The sequence below is a fragment of the Papaver somniferum genome, chromosome 7 (assembly GCF_003573695.1).
Source record: "Papaver somniferum cultivar HN1 chromosome 7, ASM357369v1, whole genome shotgun sequence".
Taxonomy (NCBI): Eukaryota; Viridiplantae; Streptophyta; class Magnoliopsida; order Ranunculales; family Papaveraceae; genus Papaver; species Papaver somniferum.
In genome coordinates, this window is record NC_039364.1 from 2,926,912 (window position 1) to 2,934,305 (window position 7,394).

The 7,394-nt window shown below is 38.7% G+C and overlaps 1 pseudogene; it reads left to right on the top strand.

Moving 5' to 3' along the window:
• The first annotated feature begins 5,032 nt into the window (after positions 1-5,032).
• On the top strand, positions 5,033-5,132 carry LOC113300756 (annotated as a pseudogene).
• Positions 5,133-7,394: the final 2,262 nt, after the last annotated feature.

Below are 7,394 nucleotides of genomic sequence, written 5' to 3' on the forward strand. Positions count from 1 at the left end.
CATTTTCACGTTGTGGTGAATGATGCATGTGTGAATAGTTATTAGGGTTCATGTATTGAGGCTCGGGACTTTGAAAATGTCCATAATAATTCCTATAACTATTGACATCATGGTCTATGGGAGGTTCATAACGTGGAGTATGTCCATACGCAAGTTCTCTAAGGGATTTGTTGTATTCCCCAACTGTAGACCAAGATCTAGACATGATTTGCCTCAAAAGCTAAGTAACTATGTTACAAAGCCCAAAATTTGGTTTTTAATGGGTTTGGATTTTTGGGAAATTTTTGGTTTTTATGGGTAACATTTGGTTTTGTCGAGTTTGAAAAGAAATTTGGTTTTTAATGGGTTTTAGAAAATTTGGACCTAATGGGAAAAGAAAACACTTTGGTTTATTGGGTTTTGAAAACTTTGGTTTTATGGGATAAAAGGCCAAGCCTACTGTTGGGTTTTGGAAAAATTGTTGTGAAACAGAGCCCAACTTTCGGCCTAGAGTTTGGGTACACGGCCCACTAACGACTTCAGCAAGCCCAGAAACTAACGAAGCCCAGCTGAGTTGGTAGGTTCAGTTAAACTTGTTTAGGTTGTTTGTTGGGTTTTTGAAACCCAAAATTTTGATAGGGACAATCCCACAGTTAAGCTCAAATACAAACCCAAAAGTTAACTTAAATTACAAGCCCAACAAAAAAAATGGAAAAAATTATTACAAGCCCACAAATTAAAATGGAAGCCCACAGGTTGGGTTCTCTTAATGGGTTTAGGCTTACTTGCTTAAGCACAGCCCAGCTGCTCAGTTTGGTTGCAAAAGCCCAGTTGGGCTTTGGTTCACCTTCTGCAGCTTACAGCCCAGTTGGGCTTTAATGGCTCAGTTTAGCACCAGGCAGCAGGGGTTGCAGCAGACTTGTCCTGGCACCAGCAGGAGCACCACAGCAGCACAAGTTCTAGCAACAATAGTGCAGCACCAGCTCCACAGCAGCAGCACCACAAGTTCAGAGGCACCACAAGGCACAGAGCAGGACTTCAGTTGTACCTGCAGCTCAAATAAGAAAGTGGGGCACAACAACAAAATAGTAAGAACAACAAGATGTAATGAATGCAAGTGAGTATGCAAAGACAAGAGATGAATATGCAAGTTATGATGCAATAATGCAAAAAATGTTACACTGAAACAGGGAAGATGCAAATGCAATGGTTATGCAAGTTACACTAAGATGCAGGAATGCAATGCAGATGCAAGATGCTGATGCAGACAATGATGCAATGATGCAAATGGACTAGAATTAAATGCAAGATGGCTAAGAAATCTTCAAAACAGCACAGCCAAGTCCCTGGCAGTGACGCCAAAAACTTGGTAGGCGAATATAGATGTGTAAATAAGATGAATAAATGGATGCCTACAGTGATACCGCAAGTGCACGGTGTTGTTGCAGTGAGTGCACAAGTACGGGTCGAATCCACAGGGACTTGGGTTGTTATGAAGTTTTCCTAGCTAAGCTAATTCTAAGTGTAGCAGTGGCAGTGAGCTAATGAAACAAAGGCAATGAGCCAAAGGCAGTGAAGTGACAGCAAATGATTTTTGTGTTGTGTTGAAACACAACTGAGCTGTTTTGGTGTAACTGAACTAGTGACAGAAAGTGTAACTAAACAACAGAGAGCAAATGTTACTAAGGTATTGAATCCACCAATAACCTATGCTAAGGCAATCTCAATTTCAATATCACTCTTGTCCCTGGTGTAGATATCAGTGAGCTTCTAGTCTTGCTGACTATCTAGATGGCAGTGAAGGTTCAAGCCTGCTGCTCATCAAAGGGTTGTTTCAGGAGGATGGTTTAGTATCACTAAGATAATTATCTAATCCTAGTATTAGCTGTCCTCTCACAAAACAAACTAACCGCATATCAATCACTTAGATGAGTAAGCAATCCTGAAGGATAATTTATCCTAAACAGTTCTAGCACAACAAGAACAAAATCTATGATTTCAACTAACTAGCAGTGGCATTGGTTTCATCTCAACCTTAGCAATTACACTAGAACATGATGAATTTTACTGAACAACTGAAGCTTAAACTGAACATTAACTGAATTATGAACTTGAATTGAAATTGAACAGAATTTAACAGTATATTGAGAAGTGATAGTAGAGAGCACTGGATAGTCCAGGCCTCTAATGGGTTGTGCTCTGGCTAATCCAGGCATATCTTCTACATCCATAACACTTCCCTTTTCTAATATTACAAAATACCCAAATTTTCAGAAACCCTCAATTGGAAACCCTAATTTTTAAATTGGAAATTAAACTCACTGATTCTCTGAATTTGTCTCCCCTGTGCTCGACCCATGCTTCCTTCTCGTCCTCTCCTTCTTTTCCCATACTCTCTGATGCTCATGTCGACTGGTACTCAAACCCTAGCTCTCTTAGATTTATCTCATAGGATGAATGAGATAGAGGTGAGAGAGATAGAGTTTAGAGTGATGGGTCTTGGTTTCTGGGATGTCGGGTGAAGGTGGAAGTGGTGAAGCTCGAGGTGGAGGCAAAGAGCAGTTCTGCCATGGTCGGGGAAGAAGTTGGAGTGGGAGAAGAAGATGAAATTTGGGGAGAAGAGAGCTCGATGGATAATGAGATTAGGGTCTGTTTGTTTGGGGTGTAGGTGTTCGGTTGCTAGGGTGTGAAGCGGGGATAACGAACTTTGATGAACATCGAGTAAAGAGCGTTGGATGATCCCATATAGATTGAATAGAACAGCTACGATGGAGAGGTATGTAGAGACCGTTGGATTATGAGATACAACAAAATTGACGGCTTCAGATTGAGTTAGGTACTATGGTGTTTGACAGGAGCTTCGGATTTTGACGCACAATGATGAGGCGACCGTTGGATGACAAGATGGATCCAATCTGACGGCTCTCATGGAAATGGGTATGGATAATGGAAATGGATTTGGGTAAGGGTTTTGGGCCTTGGGTATGCCAAGCCCATATCTTCTTTAAGAACAATTCTTCCTCTTCAAGCCCACTTCTAGTTGATCCGGCTCTTGCAAACATCATTCTTCGCTTCCTCCTAGCGAGAGTCTTTGCCGTTTCTTTGCTCTTTTTGCTCCGTGAGTTAACCATGCTTTATTTAGTACCTAAAAATGCAAAATTAATTAAGAAAAGTATTTATTCTTGAAAACAACGAAAACACAGAATATGGGATAAAATATAGAATTAATGCACAAAAGATGAGTTAAATGCCAAGAAAAATATATAGAAATATGCACTTTTTAGCACTCATCAGTCATCAAAATCTAACCCAAAATGGGATAGACAACTTTCTAATGGGTCTTTAGACAAGATGTTTGGTAATGACTCCTGAACTAAGTCTTCTATCATGTTCACCTCCTCAACACATGTGTCATCTATCTCATGAGATTGCTTACTGACATTAAAAATGTTCATCTCCATAGTCATATTACCAAAAGATAAATTCATCACACCATTTCGACAGTTAATGATCGCATTAGACGTCGCTAAAAATGGGCGACCTAAAATCACAGGTATCTGGTTCTCTGGGTCAGGGACAGGTTGGGTATCTAGGACCATGAAATCCACTGGATAAATAAACTTGTCGACCTCCATAAGAACATCCTCGATAACACCTCGAGGGATTTTAACAGACCTATCAGCTAACTGCAGTGTCATCTGAGTAGGTTTCATTTCACCAAGTCCTAGCTGTAAGTATCCATGGAATGGCAGTTAGTTCACACTTACTCCTTAGTCAAGTAAAGCTTTTTCTACCCGGAAGTTACCTATTGTGCAAGCAATGGTAGGAGAACCTGGGTCTTTGTACTTTGGAGTTTTGGTGTTCTGAATGATTGAACTTACGTGACTAGCTAAAAAGGCTTTCTTATGGACGCTAAGTTTTCGCTTTCCCGTACACATATCCTTAGGGAACTTGGCATAATCAGGAATTTTCCTAATTGCATCTAATAAGGGAAGGTTTATGGTAACTTGCTTAAAAACCTCCACTATATCATTAAAGTTCGATTCCTTCTTTGTTGGTACTAATAGATGAGGAAATGGGGCTCTAGGCCTAAAATCAGACCTTTCAGGAACCGAATTCACATCATCAGAAACTTTATGAGTCTCTTTAGCTACTGGTCCTGAGAGGTGAGATCCTGAGGGGTGAACTACAATATGTTCACTATCGGGCATGGTTACCTTATTGTCTACAACTCTACCACTTCTAAGGGATCTAACAACATTCAATTGATTCGATGGCTTTGCACCTAATTCATGAACTCCTCTAGGGTTGGTTTGTGTTTGACTAGGAAACTTACCTTTTTTTTTCAAAGAATCACTTATCAGACCAATCTGGGTTTTTAACTCGGAAATAGCCTGACTATTTTCTTGTCCTATCCTGTTACTAGCTTGTAGACTCTGTTCTACAGATAACTGAAATTTTGCAGTTTGCTGAGTTAACAAGGCGAGAGATTCCTCTAAACTTAGGATTTTCTTATCTGACTGATTCTGAAACTGAGCTAGTCCTGAAGGATTCTAGTATAGCCAAAACCTGGGGGAGCATTAGAATTACTAAACTGACCTTGACTTTGGCCCTTAGACCGAAAGGTTCGGATGGTTTCTCCAACCAGGATTATAGGTTTCTGAATATGGGTCAATTTTGACGGTTATCAAATCTAGTGTTATTATAAAGAGCATTGGCCTGCTCTTCAATATTCTGGCCTTCCCAAAAAGGTCCACTCTACCACTAGTCTGGCCCACTTCTAAGGCTTCTAACCTTTTTGCTATAGCAGCAATTTTGGCATCTGATTCATAGCCTCCTTCTACCCTATTAACGTTTCCTCTACTTAAAAGAATTGTTTTCTGGGGTGCCCTACTATTTTCCCATTGCTGGGTTTTTTCGGCGATTTCATTAAAAAATTCCATCGCCGCATCAACAGTTTGGTTTTCAAATCCACCAGTGCATAGAGACTCAACCATGGTCGTTGTGGAATAATCTAAACCCTCATAAAGGATGAACTAGCCTAACCTTTTCTAAACCATGATGAGGACACTGGGATAATAAATCATTGAACCTTTCCAAATACCTATATAAAGATTCTCCCTCTTGTTGTGAAAATGTGCATATTTGCGTCCTAATAGACGATGTTTTTGCCTAGGGAAAAACTTATTGAAAAAGGCAGATGTAAGTTGTTCATATGTCTCAATTGACTCGGAGTCCAAACTATACAACCACGACTTGGCCTTATCTTTCAGGGAAAATGGGAATAACCTAAGTTTCAAAGCATCATCATCTAAGCCTCTAATTCTTAGAGTACTACAAATTTCCTCAAAATCCCTAACATGGTAATAAGGGTTTTCATTTTCTTTCCCTAAAAGATTGGGAGCATCTGTAAGGTCCCAGGTTTCAGTTCATAGGGTGCCTCCGTTTCAGCTAACTTAATACACGAAGGACGGTAGTCCTAGTTGGATTCAACAAAGCTTTCAAAGTTTCCATTTCTGGCGCTATCGGCAACATGGATTCTCTCCTCAGTCAAAGAAGTTCAAAAACAGACTCTTCAAAAGCCGGACTTTCTAGATTAAGGTAATCGAGACGCTTCGAACTACTAGGTTTCTCTTTAACAAATCTACCTAGTGCGTCTCTTTTACGTTCAGGCATACAATAGAATTTTCTAAATTGGAAGGGTAAGCAAACACAGATCAAGGCCGACTCAACCAAATCAAACCTATTGATTTCTAGCAAACAAAAAGCATGATGGCTCCACTTAGATTGTTTCTAGACCAGCTTCTAATCCTTCGAACGGGAATTCGTTACAATTTAAGCAAACCCCTCTGGAATCAATCCGAGTTAACGTAAGTTGAATAGAGGCGAGGGAAGCTCGGTGGAGCTTTGATACCCAAGGCCTCACCGGTATTACAAGGCGGCGCAGTCACGCATTCAACTTACAGAAACCGTCAAGAACTTCGAAGTATGCTTAAAAGAGTAACCAATATTTTTCGAATGACTTTCCTGTTAAGCTCGTTACCCTATCGGTCTCGTTCTAGTCAAAATTTTAGGCTTAGGTTCGCGTAGGTTACGTGTTCCTAAAGCGGGCAAGAAGAGAACGGTGATGAAATCCGAACCCTTATCTTGTATGGCCAGGCCTTGCCCTTTACTAGAAAAATAATGTCCGTATTCAGTCCTCAACATATATGCATACGAAGGAGTCCAGTAACTCGCTGACAGGGGATTCGCGAGTGTTTAGAATCTTACCTCCCGTTCCAGACGGGGGATGAATCGGTTGTAGTCGACTCGGGCCACTGACTCCGATGTCTAGTGTACGAACCCAAGGTGCAGAGACAATATCGTAATTGTCCTCCTTCTCTGCAAACAGTTTATATTTAAAGTACCCTTCCGTAGGGTAATAAAAAAAATAATGTCCCAAAGTCCAAGTCCAAAAAAATAAAAAAAATAAAGAAAAATTACAAAAATAATAAACCCTAATACAGTTTTTTTTTTAAAAAAAAAAACAAACCCTAAACTAAAATTGTCTAAAAAAATTGTCTTCTTTTCTGTTTTTTTTTTTGCTTTAATCTTTAGCTCCAAGTCTTTATAAAATCATCAAACTCTTTGGCTCAATTTTCTTTATGATCCAGAACCTGTAGACACAAGATAAATACCCAAAAACATAAAAAATGACAAAAATAATAAAAAATAAAATAAAATAAATCTAAAACCCTAAAAACAAGTCACCGGTAGCGGCGCCAAAAATTGACGTGATTTGTAGATAGTGGTAAAAGTGGTTCGATTCTCAGACTTGTAAAGGATATTAATTAGACTTAAATTCTAATATTAAAATAGAAAACTCACTAAAAATTATAGCAAACTCAATCAAAGATGATATCAATACTAAAAGAAACACTGAGGCTAAGATTCCACTATTTTCCAAGTTCAAAGTGATTAAACCAATACTTATATTTATGCAATTTTCTCGTTTAATTTGATTCTAAAATATTGCAACAAGTAGATTTTCAAAACTAGTAATTGTAAATACCAAGTATGAAGCATCAAAAGTTTTAAAACTAAGCATACTCCATCAAAATAGATCATAATCACTCAAATAAAAATCATATTCAATAATAGTTCAAGGCAAATAATCATATAATTATTGCAAATAAAAAGATAAAATAGAATATACCACTTTTTGTTGGAAAAATAACTTCCTCTATCGCCTCAGCAATGGGGTTTAGCTCCTCATATTAATAATGATCTCAAAATATGTGATTGTTGCTCAAAAGATGATTAAAAGAGTGAAAGGTAATAACACAGACTGTTTGCAACAGTGTAGTGGTGTTGCAAAACAGCTGTTACAATGGAACTGTTACAGAAAACTATTGTAAATACTGTTGCTTTGTCGT